At 43.8% G+C, this 21,180-nt stretch overlaps 1 pseudogene; it reads left to right on the top strand.

The window, feature by feature from the left end:
• The first annotated feature begins 10,767 nt into the window (after nucleotides 1-10,767).
• LOC124647582 overlaps nucleotides 10,768-21,180 on the top strand; it is a 23,961-nt pseudogene continuing 13,548 nt past the window's right edge.

Below are 21,180 nucleotides of genomic sequence, written 5' to 3'. Positions count from 1 at the left end.
CCAGATGGTTCAGACAATTTAAGCAGGGGATTTAAGAGTGGTATGAGTACGAGCGTACTCAACAAGTTCATTATAGAAAAGAGGTGTTTAATGCACTAGCTACGATATTAGACCAGAAAGTCTAATACCAATGCAAGTTTTGATAAACATTTCTTCAAGAGGTTGCTTTTATTTCAAAGAACTATGTCCGTCAGCCTTCACCGGTTCACTAGAACTTCATGGAGTTCCTTTCCGGCAGCGTTCGCAGTTCCAAATCCCGGAACAGGGAGTGACAAGTCACGGTTCTTTACACTCTGCAGAGGTGTGTTGCTTTACCCATAAGAGATCTTAACCTTGGTGCCAATCGGGCAGCTTTCCCGTTCACACTTCCTTCGGTGTGAGGCCCGGTATAAGGTCTAGCCAATCATGTTCCTCCGCTACCTCGAACACCCACCCTTTGTTGCAATTCCGACCTTGGGTCCTCGCCGGTCAGCGTATCCAAAGGATACCATCCGACCTCGACTAATACCAGGCACGACGGCCTGATACCTTCGCTGGTCGTTGCAACCCCTCATAGACCTCATTACCGTGGGGAATTAGAATGGGATCCCCACCCTTCGGTTGTTCTCGCAAGATACAACTGCTACGGTAAGCGCATCCGTTGATGAACGAGAGGTGGAAACACTTTTGACTACTCCGTCCCACTCCGGATCTTATGGTTAACACGGTTATTGCGGCACAAGAATCACTGGACGACATTTGTTTATTAATCCTAGATGGATATAAATCCTTGCAATGGAACCTCCACCATATCAACACAATCCATGGTTCCATTGCCAACCACTTAGTCATATTCATAGTTATGAAAATAGTGGTTTTGCTTTTTTATGCAATAGTGATAAACATAGTACTTTGCAAGTAATTTGATAAAAATACTCGAATGACATGAGCAAGTGATGAACTTGCCTGAACACTGCAAAGTGTTGCAGTTGGATGGTGTGGACTGACCCTTGTCCTCTGTTGCTGAAAAATAGCATCAGTGTCCGATAAGGGCAATGGTTAAAGAAGCATTGATGCATGATTCCAGTTTTAGGGTTTGTTCCCCCCTTCCGATGTCGTTATTATTTCATGTGAGAGGTTCGTATTAAGAATAACTTAGGGATACTCTATTTAGGGCAAAATACAACCTTGAAATGTTGTCAAGGTGTTTTTAGAGTCCAAAAGAATTTATGGACTTATTTTCATTATTGAAAATAAAATGTGTGATTTAAATGATTATTTAAATCATCAAATTTGAACTTATTCTTGTTTAACTTCAAAAATTCTATTTCATATTTTATTATGATAGAGTTTTTAATACTGAGTGGTTTTCATATTTTTAATTATTTTTTTAGAGCTATAATGATTTCATAAAATTTGGTCAAAGTTTGTGTTTTTAAAGGAATTTGGAAAAGACCAAATTACCCCTGGGCCCACCTGTTGGTGTAACCCAGTGGGGTTAGGTCGAACCGACCCACCTGGTCCGGCTCGACCAGCCTCACTTCTCTCTCTCGCGCGCGTCCGAAACCCTAACCCTAATCCCCTCTCTGGCGATCCGCGTCGCCTCCGCCGTCGCCGCTCGATTCCGGCGAGCTCCGCCGGACTTGGCCCTCGCCGTGGGGTGCAATCGACTCGCCTCATGACGGCGGTCAATCTCCTCCGCGTTGTCTGGAGCAAGCGCTGCTCCCGCTCGTCCTCGACCCCCCATCGCCATGGCTAGGTTTACGGGATCCGCGCGATCCCGCTGCTCCTGGCGCTATGGCGCCGCCGTGGTGCGGGTGGTGCCGTGGTGCCGCCATGGCTTGTCTTGGCCTGGCGCCGCCGCGCTCCGGCGTGTGCCGCCGTGGCCGTCATGTCTGCGCCTGTCTGCTCGACCCCGGGTATGTGCGCCTCCCTTCTTTCTCCCTCCTGTGTATGTTCTTCTTCCTTCTCTAGCTATGGCCATGGCTTGTATCTCTATGTAGAGATGCTCGCCATGCTGATGCTCTACTGTGGCGCCTTCCTTACCTGCTCATGGTGCTCTGCTGCTGCGCCATGCTTGCTTGCTCATGAGCTGCTGTGCTCTGCTCCTATGCTGTTATGCTGCTGCTGTGTATCTGCTGGCCTTGGCCAACGCTTCTGTGCAAGATTTCTTATCTAATTGCTTGCTATGCTTGCATCTCTTGCTTAATTCTAGCTCGGTGCCTCTGTTCTGGTTGTTATGCTTGCCAGAACTCAAGTGTATTCATGTATGCTGCCCTGGCTTGATGATTGTGTATATTGCTTGCAATCTGCAAGTGCCAGAGCCATTGTGTGCTATTTCTTGAGCTCAAATTCATGAGTATGCTCAATTGGTTATTGCTGCTGGCTTATCAGTGTTATTCAGTGATGAGTGTATGTGCTTTGCTTGTGTATCTTGATCCAGTGGCTCATCAATCCTTTGATGTGCTTCTGGATACAATCATAAAGTAATTTATTCAGTTATCTGTTTATCCAGTAATGACATGGTTGGATTTCTTCAGTATCTGGTTAATTTCTGTTGCTGTACTTGGCTGTGGCAATCTGTAGCAAGAGCTAGTGGTGCTCTGATGATCAAGTGATCAATAATTGCTTGTGATAATTTGGTGTGCTCCTCTCTGTGACTCTCTGTGCTCACTCTTTGCTGTGTGTGCATCACACAGGCTTGACCTGTGTGTGCTGGTGCTTGCTCAAGCATCAGTGGATGCTTGCAATGATCCATTGGATCATCAGCAAGGCTCTGTGTATCAATTGCTTGTCTGTTTCATTTATCTGTGTATCTGGATTTAATAAATGGATGAATGATGTGAACTGGTAATCAGTGATGATCATTACAATTAATTTGCTAGGGCTAGTTGGATGGCAACCACTGGTTGGTACCCTAGCCCTCTGCTGAATCCAAATGGATGATGATGTGGTGGTTTCAAAGAGTTGGCTGTGGGTTGAGGCGACCCTGGCAGCACTGTGATGCTATCAATGGTAGCTCCCCTTTTATGTGGCTTGCTGTGCATGGACAATGGCTCTCTGGCTGATCATGTTTGATTGCCAGAAGCTTTTTGATGTTGACAAAATTGGTAGAAGATTGTATTTCTACCATTCTGATGGTGTAGCTAGACAATTAGGTGCTTGGTGTCTTGGAATGGCTACATGGATTGAATCCATGCTGGGTTTCTCTAGTTGTGTCACTGTGTTGACACAACCAGTGTTCCCTTGGTTAATTTTCCTTCTAGCCTTTGTTTGATTTACTGGCACCAATTGGTCTTGCAACCAAATGATGATATATCCAGGGTTTCATACCCACTTTGCTTCTGTGATGCAAGTGTATGCTTATTTATGAGCAAGACTTGGTTTTGCTCAGGATAATTTGGTTTATACCTCACTCCAGCTCCTAGATGGTTTGTTGGTGTAGAGGATTGCTTCTGTGTTGAGCTTATGCTTGCCCTTCTCCTCCTTGCAAGCCTGTAGTGCTTGATCTACTGCTTGTGATGGTTCTGGGCAGGTTGAACAGCAGTGTTGTTCTTCCTGTTCTTGTGATTTTGATTTTCTGGTGACTTACCAGTGAAGCCTGTCGATGGTTTGCTGGTTCTGGCGGTGGAAAAGGTTTTATACCTCCCTTGCTTTGCTCTCCTGGTCAACAACAAGGCCTGGCCACACTTGGTGACTCATTGCTGGTGTGTGTGTGTTGTGCTCCATGCACACTGCCTTGTGAGCAGGCTAGCTGTGTGTGTGCTAAGTGCTTGGTATCTGGCTTGTGCTTGGCTTTGTGTGGATCAGCTCGGCAGAGTTGATCATATCTTCTCTGTTTCCATTTTTCTTCTAACCTGCCAAGTGGCAATGCCACTTGGCATAACTAGTGCTTTTCTTTGTTGTGTGCAGGGAATCAATTAGGATGATCAAGTGAAGATCAAATGAAGATCAAACTCAAGCCTTAGTGGAAATTAGCTTGTAATTTTAGGATAGAATATGACATTGTACTTTTCTTTTCTTTTCTTTTTTCTATTTTGCCAATTCTTGTAATGTGTTGTAATATTCCTTTATTTCAATTGTGAATATTGTAAAGACAATGTATATTGTGTGTTAATCAATAAAGCTCAAGGTTTTCTCTAATGAGCTTTACTTTATTGGGATTTCTATTTTCGTGCCCTCGGTTCCTTAGTTGTGCTCAGTTTTCCCCAGCCCCTTAGTTTTTCCTCAGTTTTACCCTAGCCTTTGTCTGAAGACCCGCAGAAGGAGCTCAGACGGAAGGAATCCGTTTATTTGGACGTTCTGTGCCGACGTGTTGCGCCGCGTCGTCCGTGGGGCCGCGTCGTGTGGGGCCGCGTCGCGTGGGGCTGGTAGAAAGGGACCGCGTGGGACAGACGAGAAGCGTTTGGTTGCACGTGAGCAGGAGCTGGGTTTTGTCTCTCTCGGCCCAAATTGGCATTTTTAAGAGCACCTTTTCCCCTCTTTCTCTCTCTCGTCTTTTTCACCAAATTAGTATCAAATCTAGAGAAGCTTCTATTTCTGTCTTTCTTCAATATGGCAGCAAATCTAGTAGCAAATCTCTGGGGTTATTTATGCCTTTTGGCCCTCGTTTTTTGCCCAATATGGCAGCAAATCTAGTAGCAAATCTAGAAGCTATTATATGATAAATTCACAGCAACATAATCAGAAAACTAAGTATAATACATAGGTAAACTGCATACGAGCAGCCAAAAGCAGCCAATAACATTGTTAATGTTCACGACAAACTAAGCTGCAAAAATATACAAGATCACGCACGCAATGTATGGACAACAAGAAGATTAGGATGAATGAATTTGTTCTTCATTCCTCCTCATATATTTCTCCGTCGCTCCATTCGTGCAATTCCCCAAGGAAATATTCATTGAACTCCTTCCGTCTGCAGTAGTGAGGCCAATACATCCTCCAAACGGTATGGCCTCGTGTTCATTTCTCAAACCGTAGAATCCTATTCTATCCACACGTAGTGGCCACTCATCCCAGGCATTTGTATCATGAGAGTACGCTCCGATATAACCCAAATCCGTGTAGTAGATGCTGCCAGGTTGAAGTGTCGGGTACACTCGGTGTCGACGGAGATACACCGGATATAATTCACGAAGAAGGCATTACCGCCAATGTTAGTGACCGGATGGAGAGAGCGGCTCGAGTGTCCACACGGTACACCAATGGTCTGCCCGCCAAAGCCGCGCTGACCAACAACACAAGCAGCAGCTCACCATCCGACTCCACAAGGTAGAACTTCACGACGTCCAAGTTCTGGAAATGAAATTAGTGTCTCCATCTTGACAGGTGCTCGCGCGCGGCTGCAACCGTATATTGGTGCACACTATTCTTCCGATCTCAAAATTGTCCGCAGCTACTGCATACGGTTCACCATTGAACGGGGTAATGGAACGGAAACCATGGTTCTTGATCGAAAATCTTCCTTCTCCCCAATCCCCATCTTCATTTATATCCTTAGTTGGAGTGCTCTCATCGACCCAACCAATTTCCGGCGGGTAATGTGTGGCAACGAAGACCATAGTCGGGGATTTGATAACTGCGACTCGATTTCGGAAAAACAGATGGCATCTCGCGCCTCAAACATCGTGTTCGATTTCTTTGTGAGTGGGTTCAGCAGCCGTATCTTGTGCGGTGGGTTCTTCCGGGCAAGCACGATGACGCCACGGGAAAAGCCGAGGAAGTAGAATCTAAAATATATTGAAAAGATAACATTCAAGCACTAAGATTGAAAATAAGATCTATGGTGACGCCACGGGAAAAGCCGAGGAATTTGAACCTTGCACGAACTGCAGATAGATCTATGGTGACGTAGCGGGATGTGCCGAGATGGAGGAAGGTGAACTCAGCGGCGCGTGGAAGGGCGTGGTGTAGCATGATCCATTCGTGCGTGTGCACGTCGGGATCGGGTAAACCCGAGCGCCAATTTCTACGGACTTGCCTCATAGCGAGTAGCTGTCCACGTACTCCTCTTTGGCCAATAAGCATTCGCCGATCTTGTGAAGTGGTCCGTCAGCGGTGAGACCGGCCCAGGCTCACGGAGGCGCCGCGCTTGGATGCGCCGCCCTCGGATGCGCCGCCCTCGGAGGCGACGGGCTCGGCGGCGACGGGCTCGGCGGCGACGGGCTCGGCGGCGACGGGCTCGGCGGCGACGGGCTCGGAGGCGACGGGCTCGGGAGGCGACGGGCTCGGGGCGATGGCCGCCGGCGCATTCTTCTTCTCCATCGCCGGCAGGGGAGGGCTCGTACGGCGGTTGGGGTTTTTGGAGAAGTTGATGGGACGTGAGAGGGGTGGTTTCGTGCGTGAGCGATAATGAGACGTACTCGTGTGCGAGAGGAGGGAGAGAGGGGCTTACGCGTCCTAAATGCGACCCGAGTCAACAATGGCACGTCTTCCACGTCCGCACCGCGACACGCGTCAACAATGGCACTTCTTCCACTTCTGCACCGCAACACGCGTCCTCGAGTCTAACCCCGGAAATTTAGATATACTCATGTATACCCTCGAGTCATATACTAGCATTTTTTGTATGCTCGGCTTTCACCTTGAGTGCTAATACTGGCTAGTGCAATATACTCAGTTTTACCCTCAAGTGGCTGGTCAACAGAGAGTCAACAAATGGGATTAACTAGTTAAATGAGTTATTTAATGTGCAAAAAATTCCGAAAAGGAGTGGCACTTACTCATGGAGTCTTTACCACAAATTTCCACTTCTCAAATCATAGATAAATCGTAGATAAATCAAGTTTCACCACAAATTGCCACTTCTCAAATCACCTAGTAGCTATGAAGGTGCATGGTTTTCCATAATAAGCCCTACCCAAAACAAGCTTTCCCCAAAACATACTTTGTCCGAATGAGACCATAATTTTCACACTCATGTAGATTTGTATTGCAAATAGTTTGAGGTAGGCCAAGATGGGTTTCATTGTACAAAACACGCATTTTCCATTTTTTAAATCTCATATTTGAATCCCTTAGTCTCGTTTACTACTCACTTGCCCTTGGTTTCTTGATACTACTCGGCTTTGCCCTCTCCCTTCACAAACTCTCACGGACGCCCAACATTGCCCTGATTGGTCTAGCCCATGTCACGCGGATCGTGCCCGACGACCGTTGATCGTATGATCTAACGGGCAGGATAACCCCTATCTCTCTCTCCGGTCGGGGCCACCACCCTCTCTCTCTCTCGTCGTCGGTTAGCTTCACGCAAAGTTTGGTTTTCTGCATTATTTTTCACGAGCTAAATTATAAACTCTTTTTAGGCATTACTTTTCACGCAAAAAATGATAAACCATCACCGATTTGTTGTAGCCATTACTTTTCACGCACAAAAATGATACACCATCACCCATTTCGTGTAGCCATTACTTTTCACGCAAAAAATGATAAACCATCACCGATTTTGTTGTAGCCATTACTTTTCACGCACAAAAATGATAAACCATCACCGATTTGTTGTAGCCATTACTTTTCACGCACAAAAATGATACACCATCACCCATTTCGTGTAGCCATTAATTTTCACGCAAAAAATGATACACCATCACCCATTTCTTGTACCCATTACTTTTCACGCAAAAACGATAAACCATCACCGATTTCTTGTAGCCATTACTTTTCACGCACAAAAATGATACACCATCACCCATTTCGTGTACCCATTACTTTTCACGCAAAAAAATGATAAACCATCACCGATTTTGTTGTAGCCATTACTTTTCACGCACAAAAATGATAAACCATCACCGATTTGTTGTAGCCATTACTTTTCACGCACAAAAATGATACACCATCACCCATTTCGTGTAGCCATTACTTTTCACGCAAAAAATGATACACCATCACCCATTTCTTGTACCCATTACTTTTCACGCAAAAAACGATAAACCATCACCGATTTCTTGTAGCCATTACTTTCCTTTTAGGCATTACTTTTCACGGTAAAATGATAAACTATACCCCCACAACGGTCGTCTCCTCCTTAATTTATTGTGTATAAACCCCCACAACGGTCATCTCCTCCTTATTTTATTGTGTAAACCCTACAACGGTCATCTCTCCCTTATAAACACCCACACGGCCATCCCTTGTGTCAATAGGTTCTGCCTCTCTCTTCTTTTCGTTCACATACACTTTATCCATTGCCATGGCTTCCACGTCTCGGAAGCGGACCGGAAGGGGAAGGGGAAGGGGAAGGGGAAGGGGAAGTGGATCATCATCATTGCCACCACCACCGTCAACACCGCCATTGATCATAGAGGAGTTCTTCATCGTCGTCTATGAAGACCCTTTGGTCAAGAAGGTACGTACGCGTTCCCACATATATGATGCATGTGATTAATTATGGGCATGTTCTAAAAAACCTTTAATTTCAAGGGTTCCCTAATTTCAAACGATCGGCGCTCGATCTCTTTGCGAGGAACTCCCAAAAAATTTGCGGACTATCTTGACGGCAAGGAGCCGGCTAAGGTGTATCTGCGAGCAGCCGACTCGCGGTCCTCGTCTCCGGACCGTGGAGGTCCTATTTGACGGACAAGGCCGGATGTACCTCGACAAGGGCTGGGAGAAATTGCCATCGCGCACGGTGTGGATTTCGGCTGGTTCGTACACTTCAAATATGAAGGCGATGATGTGCTCACGAGTGAAGGTGTTCGACGGAACAATGTGCAGGAGGTACTACTACTCGGACGACGAAGATACCGACGATGAAAGCGACGACGACGTGAAGCCATGCATCCATCCCCTTTAGATAATTAAGGGGATTATGACCAAGAATATATATGTAGCTTCATATGCATCGATTTAGAGATCTAGCTATTTTCTATATATTATGCATGTAAAAAATAACATCCCATTTCCACTATTATTCGAGCACCACATCCTCCAAACGATGCCGATGCCGATGCCGATATCGGCATGGTCGAACGGCTATGCTCGCCACCACTGCTAGGTCAACGTCGGGATGCACAATGTTTAGCATAAGAGTCACTTTAGATTAAGCTGCGAAAATAGTCACGTGCCATGGGCTGAGGCGGCCCCTACGAGAGCGGCTCTATATTATATTCTCTAAATAAAATAGACGACCACAACGGTCATTGGCTGCGGAGGCCCCACAGAGCGGCAATATATAATTTTCTATAAATAAATAGACGACCCACTGGTCATTGGCTGCGGCAGCCCCATAGAGCGGCCCCATTTGTCATTGGCGAGCACCGCGTATACAATCAGGAAATAAAACGGCCCACGCGTCGGCGGTAGATGGATCCACCCGTCGGCACGAGACGGTCGGCCGAGGAACCGACCTCACGGTAACGGTAAGGCCTCCGACTCGACGGCAACCCGCGTCTTCGAGGGGTTTCAAACTAGAGGGAGGGGAAAACTGAGGAAAAACTAACGAGCTGGGGAAAACTGAGTACAACTAACGAAGCAGGGGCACGAAAATAGAAATCCCTACTTTATTTTAATTGTTCATATTGTTTATTATTTATAATTTACTTAATGAATTTCCTCACAATTGAATTATGAGATATTTGTTTGATGTTTGAATTTGGAATTCAAATTCAACTTAGGTTTGAATTCAATCATGCAACTTAAGTTTTAATTCAATCATGCACTTAAGTTGTGATGCAATACCTCTCCTCTCTTCTCAAAACCCTCATCTAGTTGAATAAGAAACAAGTTTGTCGCACTCTCGAAACCCTAACCTTGTAAGGTGTCGAGAGAGAAACTTGTCCCCCTTCGATGTAGTTTTGTTTTAAAAACGCGAAATTTCCCCAGAATTTACGATGCAATGCACATCCCTTTCTAAAATCTACCCCTCGATCGTCTCTAAACCTGGGACATTACAGCCGCCGCGGGTGCATCGGAGGCTGCCCTCGGTGGCGGTCAGATCCCGCCGGAATGGGACCCCTACGAGAAGGTGTCGTACATCTGCCCGTCGAACCCCTACGACACCTGCATGGATGACCCTTGGAACGAGGTAACTACGGTTTGCTCCCTTGGTGTTCCCCTTTCCTTTTTGAACCCTATTTTTGCTGGTTCCCTAGTAACTATTAGTGCCGATCTGTAGGTAGGATTAGTATTGGGTTAATATTTACGCCGATTTTATTCCATTTTGATTTGATCCTTTCTTGATTTATGCAAGTAATCATGGGATCTCAATCAGTTAAGATTTGGGGTTAAGATTTGGGGTTCGGCCATTCGGTTAATTTATGCAAGTAATCATAGGATCTCAATCAGTTAAGATTTGGGGTTCGGCCGTGGGTTAATTTATTCAGATAAGGAATTTGTTTCTTTGCCTATGATGAATCGTTGGGAACAAATTTGTACAGGGCGGGTTCAGCGAACCATTGCTGTGTACAAATCTGTTGCGCATGAGCTTTGGTTCGCTAACCCGGTCTCTGTAGATATATAATCGTGTTCACTCTAACTGAGGCTGCCTCTGTTTTTCCTAACTTTGTTATCATGCACGTTACGTCATCATTGCAACTCATTCACTCATATTTTCCGTTTGATATGGATCAGGTGTCTGGCAGCGACGTCGGCAGCGACGAGGAGGATCAGCACACGAAGGCTCGGCAGATGCTGCAGAGGCTGCGGCAGGTCGGCTAGTTTGCCTCCTACTTCGCCAAAGGTGTCTACAAGTGTCCCTTCTGCACTAGGAGACTCGGCGGCACCGACTTCAACTGCCTCCTCACGCATGCCGAGGACATTGGAAGGACCTTCCCCAAAGTTAGCGCGACAATGAATGTCTACGCCTTCCGCGCCAAGCACAAGGCGCTCGGCATTCACCTCCGTATCTTCCAGTGGGTGCGCCGCCGGGCGCTTGCCTCTGATCAAGCCCAAGGTGCCCAAGATCAAGGGATAGGGGAGCAAGAACTGGAGGAGGAGCCATATGGAGTAGGCGGAGTCCAGGACGTGTGCTGCTGCTGCAAAGCAGCTTTTATTTTGTTGTTGTTAATATGTTGGTGTTGTGGAGAATCTAAGAACTTGTTATTATGTTGGATGTTGTATGCAGCTTATTATCTATCCCTATTCTACTATACTTTGTTGGCCCTACTTTGTTTTCTCTATTTATTATAACGATGTGAATTTATCGTACATTAGCATCGAGATTTGCTTCTAGATTTAACTAGATACTCCCTCCGTTTAGAAATATAAGATTGTTTAGATGTTTTTAGAGTGAACTGCATTCAAACTAAAAAGAGTGAACCTACACACTAAACCTAGACTAGATACAAACTAAAGTACATGAATCAAAGAAAAAACCAAAACGTCGTCTTATGTACATGCACAGAGAGAGTACATATGAACCAAGATAGGTGAGGTCATTAATATGGACCAGAGGGAGTACTAGATTTCCTGTCATATTAGGCAAAAAATGAGGGCCAAGAGGCACAAATAACTGAAGAAAGATAGAAATGGAAGCTTCTCTAGATTTGCTAATAATTTGGTGAAAAAAGACAGAGAGAGAAAGAGGGGAAAAGTAGCTCTTAAAAGGGACCCCTCTTAAAAATGTCAATTTGGGCCGAGAGAGACAGAACCCAGCTCCTGCGCACGTGCAACCAAAGGCGGTCTCATCATGTCCCACGTGGCTTCCGTCCGAGCTCCTTCTGCGGGTTTCAGACAAGTGCTTGGGGAAAACTGAGGAAAAACTAAGGAGCTGGGGAAAACTGAGTACAACTAAGGACCCGAGGGAACGAAAATAGAAATCCCTATAAAATAAAGCAACTAACTTAAAACTGGTAAAGAGGTTGATTGTTTTTTGGTGTTTTGGATGCAAATGAATTTTCGGATCAAAATAGTGCAGCAAATAGGAAAAAAGATAAAAACAAGATAACTGTGTTTCTTATGATAAAAACTGGACCGGGGTTCATGGGTTCACTTGACTATTCTCTCTTTTAAGTTGTAGAGTACAAATAGCAATTCATCAATGAGATATGAGGATGCAAAATGATAACATGTGAAAGATACGCATTCATATGGGTATCACGTCCTAACATAGAGATGATGCACCACATCTCTCTTATACTCCAGAAGAAAGGCAAAACTCAATGCAATATTGTATTAAGAATTAACAGAGCATAGCCATAAGTACTTTGACATGATGTTTGAATATCAAATATGCTACCTTGAACAAACAATATCATCAATTTTGTCACGTGACGAACATAGCACACCATTCACTTTAACCCTAGTGAGGGTAGAAAAAGAAAAGGAAAAACTATGAGGGTAGAAAAAGAAAAGGAAAAACTATAATACATCATGAATTTTTTATCACTATTAAATCACTAAAACCATGCTACTCCATATAATACACACATCACCCCACACACGCTCTTGCATAGATATTGGATCAGAACAAATACTTAAGAATGAGGTACATAATATGCATCTATCAATACATCTTGCACATAATATGGTCAGATCTCATAGCACAATATCATAGAATAAGGATCAATCACATAGGTATTACAAATATGTCCATATATAATCATGTATTGCAGCTCATATGACACTAGGACCTATGAAGAACATGAGAGAAATAGACCAAGCTACTGCCACAAACCCATAGTCCAGAGGTGGATGATAAGTTGCAAACGTATCTATAATTTTTTGATGCTCCATGCTTGTTTTACACCAATTGCTATGTTTTGTTTACACTTCGTGGCGCTTTTATGCATTTTCCGGAACTAACCTATTGACAAGATGCCACAGTACCAATTCTTGTTTTCTGTTGTTTTGTATTTCAGAAAAGTTATACATGAAATATTCTCGGAATTGGACGAAACAAAAGCCGAATTTCCTATTTTGTTGAAACGAAGACGGAGTCTAGAGGGCAGCTGAAGGAGGGTCACCGGGTGGCCAGACCATGCCTAGGCGCGGCCCAGGCCTTGGCCGCGCCAAGGGGTGGCGTGGGGCCCCTGGCCTCCACCGACCTCGCCCTTCCGCCTATAAGAAGCCTCCCGACGCGTGAACCCTAAATCAACCAGCCCCGCCCATGAAAAGTTTCGTAGCTCCGCCGCCGCTGAAGACAAGATTAGGGGGACATAAGTCTCTGTTCCGGCACCCTGCCAGGACGGGGAATTGCCCCCGGAGGCATCTCCATCGGCTCCACCGCCATCTCCATCGCCATTGCTGACTCCCATGATGAGGAGTGAGTAGTTCTCCCCCGAGGTTGAGGGCTTTACCGGTAGCTATGTGGTCTATCTATCTCTCCATGTATGATAATTATCTGATCATGAGCTGTGTAATCTAGTTGAATAAGTAGATGTTATGTTTCAACTATTGTGCTACCCAAGTGGTTTTATTATGTGATCTACGAGGACACCATGTAAAACGGTGTGTAGGTGACAGTGTGCACACCGTGTTTGTTTCTTATGCTTAATTTATAGAAATACTTATGGATTGTGGTGACTAGTTAGTACCATCTTTGTATGCTCAAAGTGACAGCGTGGGGAGTCCATAGATTGGAAATGCGAACTTCAAGGAATTCTTATGCAGACCTACGCAATGAATTTGTGTTTATTATCAAACCGGAGAGTGGTTTAGAGTAGCATAGCGAAGTGATAATATCTATGCATTTAATTATGGTATCATTATTGAGCGTGTCCACTAGTGAAAGTATGATCCCTAGGCCTTGTTTCCAAGCATTAAAACACCATTTACAACCAGTTCTACTAGATGCTTGCCTTCTGCCATTTTATTTCAGATTGCAATTACTACTTACCATCATCCATATTACTTGTATTTCACTATCTCTTCGCCGAACTAGTGGACCTATACACCTGACAAGTTTATTGGGTGTGTTGGGGACACAAGAGACTTCTTGTATCGTAGTGGGATGTCTCTATGAAATTGTGGTGTGTTAGTACCTCCTACGAATGCTCAAAGTGACAGCGTGGGGTGTTCATTAGTACTTGGGAATACTTCTTTAAGGTTTGTTTTTGCAGCCCTACGCGGTGAATTAGTGTTCGTTATCCAACCGGAGAGTAGTTCAGAGTAGCATAGTGAAGCGCTTATATTTATATTCCTTTATGATATCATTGTTGAGAGTGACCACTAGTGAAAGTATGATCCCTAGTCCTTGTTTCCAAGCATCGAATCACCGTTTATTTATTGTTTTACTGCATGTTTACTTGCTGCCATATTTATTTCAGATTGTTATTACCACTCATATTCATCCATATCACTTGCATTTTACTATCTCTTCGCCGAACTAGTGCACCTATACATCTGATAAGTGTATTGGGTGTGTTGGGGACACAAGAGGCTTCTTGTATCGTAATTGCAGGGTTGCTTGAGAGGGATATCTTTGACCTCTACCTCCCTGAGTTCGATAAACCTTGGGTGATCCACTTAAGGGAAACTTGCTGTTGTTCTACAAACCTCTGCACTTTGAGGCCCAACACTGTCTACAAGAATATAAGAGTGCGTAGACATCAGTGGACTACTCCCCCTTGATCATGGCGATGATGATGAAGACGTTGGAGAAGGTGGAGATCCCTCCAGCGGTAATCCCGACAGAGTTTCCCCCTCCAATTAATCTTCTCTGCTGCAGGCCTCTGTTTTCGTTTCTATGTCTTCTGCGGCGCTCCCCACCCGAGAACTCTCCGGGCCATATATAGTGATTTTTAGGTCAAAATACATCGGTGGGCGAAAGAATCAGGTCAATTGGACGATCGACGACTGAAAGAGGTTGGGTGGCGCGCCCAACATGTTTGGGTGCGCTACCTGCCCTCTTTTGGGCCTCTGGCCCATCTAGGCCTCCTCCAAAGTTCCAGGGTGCTTCTCCCGATGAAAAAGTGACGCTCAAAAAAATCCAAATAAAGGGGATCACTTGTAAATCCTCATAAATCAATGTAAGACATGTACTATCATCATATATGTTGCAATTATGTGGAAATTCAGTATTATAAAGGACAAAGTTCATGTATGCATTTTACATGCATCAGTCACGATGGTAGGATTATAAGATGACTCCTCACACTTAATATCAAAATAGAAGTGTTTTCCCTAAGTGTGCAACATTGCGAAAGATCGTTGTCCTGAAGAATCATGTGATGATCGGGTGTGATAAGCTCTATGTTCACATACAACGTGTGTAAGACAGTTATGCACATGCAGAAACACTTAAGTTTAACTTGATGAGCCTAGCACGTATAGATATGGCCTTGGAACATGCAGACCAAAAGTTCAAACATTAGTCATAAGAATGATATGATCAACATGCTGATGTTCATGATTCAAACTACATCATCTCAAGTGATGATCAGACTTGGTGTAGTGAATATGGATCGTGTAACATGTACCAAAATACTACAAGGGATGTTGAATTTAGTGGGAGTCTATTATAAGATAAGAATAGGAGTGTGTTCCTATTTAGTCGTGTGTGCTCGCAATGAGAAACTTGCACGACATCTTTTGTCCTACATGCCCATTGCAGCGGGGCCTCAAGGGAAACTACTAGTAATTAAGGTAATCCTTTTAATAGAGTACCGGAGCAAAGCATTAACACTCCGTGAACACACGTGATCCTCACATCATAGCCATCCCCTCCGGTTATTCCAATTTCTTCCACTTTGGGGCCTCGGGTTCCAGACAACAATATGTGTATACAACTTGCAGATATGATAAAAAAACAATACTTATCATCATGAATCTATAACATGTTCAGATCTGAGATCATCGCACTCGAGCCCAAAGTGATAAGCATTACGCATAGCAAGTTGCAACAATGTCAAAAAATACTAACAACGGATACTAGGCAATATGCCCATAACAATCTTATAGCTATTACATGACCGAACTCATCCAATCCCTACCATCCCCTACAACCTACATCGGGGAATTACTCACACATGGATGAGGGAAACATGGATGGTTAAAGGAGAGGCGTCGGTGATGGCGATGATCTCCTCCACATCCCCGTCCCGGTAGGGTGCCAGAACGGAGTTTCTGGTACCCGGATCGGCGTTTCTGGTGGTGGCGAAGCAGCGGAATTCTTTCTGGAAAAATTTCGAACCCCCCTCGGTTTTTAGGTCAGGGGATTCTTATAGTGCGAAGGAGAGGTCGAGGGGTGGCCGAGGCAGCCAGACCACCCCTAGGCGCGGCTAAGGCCTGGCCCGCGCCTAGGGTAGGTATGGGCCCCTCGTGGCCCCCCTCCGTCTCGTCTTCTAGCTCCGTGAGTCTTCGGGTGAAATATGGATTTTGCGATATTTTCCGGGAATTTTCCTAATAGTTGGATTTCTGCACAAAAACGAGACACCAGAGCAATTCTGCTGAAAACATCGTTAGCTGTATTCAAAACACACAAGATAGAGGGCGAACAACAGCAGAAGTTTTCGGGAAAGTAGATATTTTTTGGACGTATCAACTCCCCCAAGCTTAGCTTATTGCTTGTCCTCAAGCAATTCAGTGACAACTAAGTACGATAAAAGAAACTTTTACAAACCTATTTGCTTCATATGATGTATATATTCTCACTACATGATCAAATGCTCAGGAAATTCATAATAAGAAGCATGCAACTAAGGATACTCAATAGTTATGCAAGTCATGAAAGGATACCAACGCAATAATAAGCAACATGAAACATAAGTATTTGCAGGATTGCAATGTTCATAATATGATATGATAAAGTGGTATCTCGCTTGCCCTATTTGTAGAGCAAAACATAAATGTCGGGGCACCTCTGAAGTTCAAGAGAAGACTAGAAGTAAAAATATCGAAAGATTAAAGCATCACAGTTATACCCCAATTAATCTTATTCCGGGACAAGCACATTAAACTAAGAATGACAGCTATACTTTCAAGAAAGTGCTCGAAGAACGGATGGTGACTCAACATATAAATAAAAGATTGGCCCTGCGCAGAGGGAAGTAAGTTTGCTCATGTGCTAGATCTTTTCATTTCAAATGCAATAGGAGTGTCGAAAATATATATTTTGAGAGGTGCAACTTATGTCAACAATAGTGATTAATAATATGGCTCATGCATAAAACTTCCTATAAGTTTGCTTGCCTCATGCATAATATACTAATAGTGCTCACACCTTGTCCTAATTAGCTTGGATTTCCATGGATTTCCATCACATGCATATGTTTCAACCAAGTGTCACAAAGGGGTACCTCCTTGCCTCATGTACAAAGGTCCTAGGAGATGAATCTCATTTGATTTCTTAATTTTGATGAATCTCAACTATTTGAACATCCATACCGGGAAAACAAGGACAACAGATATTTGGACTTTTGTCCAGGTGAAACTTCCACCATGTGAACATGGCTTTAGTTGGCGGCCCAATGTTCCTCTCTAACAATATGCATACTCCAATCTTTTCAACTAATGGTAAATCTCCCTTACTTCAAACAAGATGAGCATGCATAGTAATTCACATGATATTCAACAAGGGCATATTGATGGTTTCCCCATGACAGCATGGTTATCACACAACAAGCAACTTATAAGAACTAAAAATGCATAAGTAACATAATCATTACCACAATAGTTTTTCTAAACTACTTTCCCATGAGCTATAAATTACACAAAACAAGTGATAATTTTTCTTGAAGGTTTAAAGGTAGCACACAAGAAATTTACTTTGGAGTGGTAGCGAAATACCACATACAGGTATGTATGGTGGACACAATTGGCACTTTGGTTTTTAGTGGTTGGATGCTGATGTCTACGCACGCTTCTATTCCCGTAGACGAGTGTTGGGCCTCCAAGAGCGAGAGGTTCGTAGAACAGCAGCAAGTTTCCCTTAAGTGAATCACCCAAGGTTTATCGAACTCAGGGAGGTAGAGGTCAAAGATATCCCTATCAAGCAACCCTGCAATTAAGATACAAGAAGTCTCTTGTGTCCCCAACACACCTAATACACTTTTCAGATGTATAGGTGCACTAGTTCGGCGAAGAGATAGTGAAATACAAGTAATATGGATGATTATAAGTAGTAATTGCAATCTGAAATAAAAATGGCAGCAAGCGAACATGTAGCGAGAACTTGTTGGAAACGGTGTTTCAATGCTTAGAAACAAGGCATAGGGATCATACTTTCACTAGTGGACACTCTCAACAATGATCACATAATTGAATAAATAAATGCTACTCTCAAACACTCTCTTGTTGGATAACAAACACCATTCATTGTGTAGGGCTGCAAAAGCACACCTCAAGCCGGAGTAAACAAGCTCCACAACGTCATAAAGGAATCACACACGATGTGCACACTGTCACCATCACACCGTGGAGAGTGACTCCGAAGTTCATATTAAAGTAACCTCTAGAGTGCATAATAGACAAGAGTAACATCTACATTTCAACTAGATTACAAAGCTCATGATCACATAAAGATCACACCATGGGAGAGAGATATGAACCACATAGCTACCGGTAGAGCCCTCAGCCTCGGGGGAGAACTACTCCCTCCTCATCATGGGAGACAGCAACAGCGATGAAGATGGCGATGGAGTCGATGGAGATGGCTCCGGGGGCAATTCCTCGTCCCGGCAGGGTGCCGAAAAGAGACTTCTGTCCCCCGAATTAGGGTTTTTGGTGGCGGCGGAGCTACGGAACTCTTCTGGAGAAATCGTCGATCCCTCTAGGGTTTTCAGGGCAGGAGCTTAATATAGGCGAAAGGGCGGCGCGAGGGGGTGCCCGAGGGGCCCACCCCATAGGACGGCGCCGCCCCCCTCCTGGCCACGCCAGTGGATGGGGAGGAGGCCGTGGGCCTCCTCTGTCCTGGCCCTTCTGGCTCCGTGGGTCTTCTGGCGAAATAGAATTTCTGTAATTTTTCTGGATTTTTCCGAGCACTTTGGTTTTTGGGCCTTTTCTCGCAATAAACGGACATAATAAACAGCAAACCGGCACCGTGGCATCTTGTTAATAGGTTAGTCCAATTAATGCCATAATATGATATAAAGTGCATATAAAACATGTAGCTATTGGCATAAAACTAGCATGGAACATAAGAAATTATAGATACGTTGGAGACGTATCAAGCATCCCAAGCTTAGTTCTACTCATCCTCGAGTAGGTAAACGATAACAAGAATAATTTCTGAAGTGACATGCTACCAACATAATCTTGATCAATACTATTGTAAAGCATATGAGATGAATGAAGTGACTCAAAGAAATGGTCTATAGTTTTCTAACAAATAGATAATGACTAAACAACTGAATCATATAACAATTTTTTTTTCATGAATAGTACTTTCAAGACAAGCATCAAAAAGTCTTGCATAAGAGTTAACTCATAAAACAATAGATTCTTAATAAAAGTTTTTGAAGCAACACAATGAAGATTTAAGTTTCAGCAATTGCCTTCAACTTTCAACATGCATATCTCATGGATAATTGTCAACACAAAGTAATATAATAAGTGAAATAAGCAAGCATGTAAGAATCAATGCACACAAAGTTGACACAAGTGTTTGCTTCTAAGATAGAGAGGAGTAGGTAAACTGACTCAACATAAAGTAAAAGAAAGGCCCTTCGCAGAGGGAAGCAGGGATTAAATCATGTGCTAGAGCTTTTCAAGTTTTCAAATCATATAGAGAGCATAAAAATAAAGTTTTGAGAGGTGTTTGTTGTTGTCAACGAATGGTAGTGGACACTCTAACCCCCTTGTCAAACAGACTTTCAAAGAGCGGCTCCCATGAAGGACGTTATCTCTACCAACGAAGGTAGATCATCCCTCTTCTCTTTTGTTTACACATGTATTTTAGTTTTATTTATAGATGACACTCCTCCCAACCTTTTGCTTTCACAAGCCATGGCTAACCGAATCCTTGGGTGCCTTCCAACATTTCACATACCATGGAGGAGTGTCTATTGCAAAATTAAGTTGCTTACCGATAAATCGGGGCAAAACATGTGAAGAGAATTATTAATGAAAGTTAATTAATTGGGGCTGGGCACCCCGTTGCCAGCTCTTTTTGCAAAATTATTGGATAAGCGGATGTATATGCCACTAGTCCATTGGTGAAAGTCTGCCCAACAAGATTGAAAGATAAAACAACACATACTTCCTCATGAGCTATAAAACATTGACACAAATAAGGAGTAATAAAGTTTTGAATTGTTTAAAGGTAGCACATGAAGTATTTACTTGGAATGGCAGAAAAATACCACATAGTAGGTAGTTATGGTGGATACAAATGGCACAGGTTTTGGCTCAAGGATTTGGATGCATGCTGGCGTGTAGTTGACACACGTCTGTTGGGAACCCCAAGAGGAAGGTGTGATGCGTACATCAGCAAGTTTTCCCTCAGTAAGAAACCAAGGTTATCGAACTAGTAGGAGTCAAGGAACACGTGAAGGTTGTTGGTGGCGGAGTGTAGTGCGGCGCAACACCAGGGATTCCGGCGCCAACGTGGAACCTGCACAACACAATCACAATACTTTGCCCCAACTTAACAGAGTGAGGTTGTCAATCTCACCGGCTTGCTCGTAAACAAAGGATTAAATGTATAGTGTGGAAGATGATGTTTGTTTGCGAAGAACAGTAAAGAACAAGTATTGCAGTAGATTGTATTTCAGATGTAAAGAATGGACCAGGGTCCACAGGTCACTAGTGGTGTCTCTCCCATAAGATAAATAGCATGTTGGGTGAACAAATTACAGTTGGGCAATTGAAAAATAGAGAGGGCATAACAATGCACATACATATCACGATGACTAATATGAGATTTAATCAGGGCATTACGACAAAGTACATAGACCGCTATCCAGCATGCATCTATGCTTAAAAAGTCCACCTTCAGGTTATCATCCGAACCCCTTCTAGTATTAAGTTGCAAACAACAGACAATTGCATTAAGTATGGTGCGTAATGTAATCAACACAAATATCCTTAGACAAAGCATTGATGTTTTATCCCTAGTGGCAACAAGCACATCCACAACCTTAGAACTTTCCGTCACTCGTCCCGCATTCAATGGAGGCATGAACCCACTATCGAGCATAAATACTCCCTCTTGGAGTTACAAGTATCAACTTGGCCAGAGCCTCTACTAGCAACGGAGAGCATGCAAGAACATAAAGAACACATATATGATAGATTGATAATCAACTTGACATAGTATTCCATATTCATCGGATCCCAACAAACACAACATGTAGCATTACAAATAGATGATCTTGATCATGATAG

The sequence above is a fragment of the Lolium rigidum genome, chromosome 4 (assembly GCF_022539505.1).
Source record: "Lolium rigidum isolate FL_2022 chromosome 4, APGP_CSIRO_Lrig_0.1, whole genome shotgun sequence".
NCBI classification, from domain to species: Eukaryota; Viridiplantae; Streptophyta; class Magnoliopsida; order Poales; family Poaceae; genus Lolium; species Lolium rigidum.
This window is presented reverse-complemented; position numbering and strand designations above follow the sequence as displayed.